Below are 1,944 nucleotides of genomic sequence, written 5' to 3'. Positions count from 1 at the left end.
TTTTCTTGTAGTCTGCTATTCCATATCTGGTAAGCTTATTACGAACCTATAAACATAAAGGTACATTCCCTTCCTAATATAAAAGCTATTAGCCATTTCTTCTACTGTTAAAGATGCTGAATTCAGTAGATGGATATTTAATCTTTATTTTTTATTTATATATATTTTTTTATTTTTTTGGTTGGTCATGGGGCTTGAACTCTGGTTTGGGCACTGTTTCTGCACTCTTCAGCTCAAGGCAAGTGCTCTACTGCTTGAGCCACAGCACCACTTCCGGTTTTCTGGTGTTTAAATGGAAATGTGTCTCTCAGACTTTCCTGCCCAGGCTGGCTTTGAAACCGTGATCCTCAGATCTCAGACTCCTCAGTAGCTAGGATTATAGGCGTGAGCCACCAGCGCTGGCTGGGTTTTTAATCTTTACTATCTTTGTCCTAAGTGTAGGAGCATCCCTGGTTACCGTGTTTGTTTTAACAGCACTAAGTCAATAAACAAAACTCCAGGCAACAGTAGTTGACACCTTTAATCTTTGCTATTTGAGCAATCAGGAGGATCATGGTTTGAGGCCAGCCTGGGAAGTTTACCAGGCCAGTCACAGGGCATAGTGATGTATCCCATCATCCCAGCTATGTAGGAGGCTGACATTAGGAGGAACGCATTTCCAGGCTAGCATGGACACTCCCCTTCAAGAAAATTTATGGTGACATACCGAGCTGTTACCCAACTGTTGTGGGCAAAAAAGAAAATCTCAGCTTAAAAATAACCAGCTTAAAAAAAAAACGAAAACTTGCCAGGTACCAGGAGGCTTACATCTGAGGATTCTGGTTTGGGGCCAACCAAGACAGAAAAATCACAACTCTTACCTCTACAATTAACCACTAAAAACCAGAAGTGGAGCTGTGGCTCAAAGTGGAGCTATCCTTGATGAAAAGAGGCTAGGTATACCGCCCAGGCTCTGAGTTCAAGCCCCACAACCAAATGAAGAGAAGATTGGAGGTGTTTCTCAAGAAGTACAGCACCAGCCTAGCAAGTACAAAGCTTTGAATTGAAAAAATTAAAACCCAGATTGAAATCCCGTCTGTCACTATTTGACCCAGGCCATACATCTCTTTTTTTTCATGATAAATGAGAACAGTCTTTAGGCTTTTTAACTGCAGTACAGCCCTGCCTCAGTGTTCATGGGTTAATGGTTCCAGGACATTCCAGGGATTCGAAAATTCACAAATGCTCCCATATGGAATATAAACATACGTGAAACACTTTTCTTGATTTACAGTAAATGCCATAAAAACATGCCAAAAAAATGTCAAAAAAATGCAGCATTATTTACTATAGCTAAGATATGGAACCAACCCAGATACCCCTCAGTAGATGAACGGATCAAGAAAATGTAGTATATACACACAATGGAATTCTATGCCTCCATCAGAAAGAATAACATTGCCCCATTTGTTAGGAAATGGAAAGGCTTGGAAAAAATTATATTAAGTGAAGTAAGCCAGGCGCAAAGAAACATAGGTCCCATGGTTTCCCTTATTTGAAATATCTAGTATATGTCTGAATCAAGCAGAAAAGGTCAGATAAGGTGATGTTAGGGAAATGAACCCTAAGATATGTATTCAAATGTTTTTTTTTTCTCATGCGATTATTTCTAACACATTTATAAGATTATTTCTTTGTTGTTTTGTATGTCCCTCCCCCACAGTATAACCCCTGCTTTCACTGTATTTGATGTTGGTATAATTTGTGGAGGGGAAGGGGAAAAACAAATCGTTTAAATATGGATACAGGTGGACCCATTGCAACAATGAGATGTGCAAGTCGTTATGTCAAAAATGAACTTTACAACTTTGGTGGGGGAAGGGGCGCGAGGGGAGGATGGGAAGGGGAAACAAAGGAGGAGGCTACATTGCTTGATAAGAAATGTACTCATCTTGCCCATGTAAT

The sequence above is a fragment of the Dipodomys spectabilis genome, unplaced genomic scaffold (genome assembly GCF_019054845.1).
Source record: "Dipodomys spectabilis isolate Male_0828 unplaced genomic scaffold, ASM1905484v1 ptg000095l, whole genome shotgun sequence".
NCBI classification, from domain to species: Eukaryota; Metazoa; Chordata; class Mammalia; order Rodentia; family Heteromyidae; genus Dipodomys; species Dipodomys spectabilis.
The sequence above is the reverse complement of the archived record's forward strand: the minus strand, read 5'-3'. Positions refer to the sequence as shown.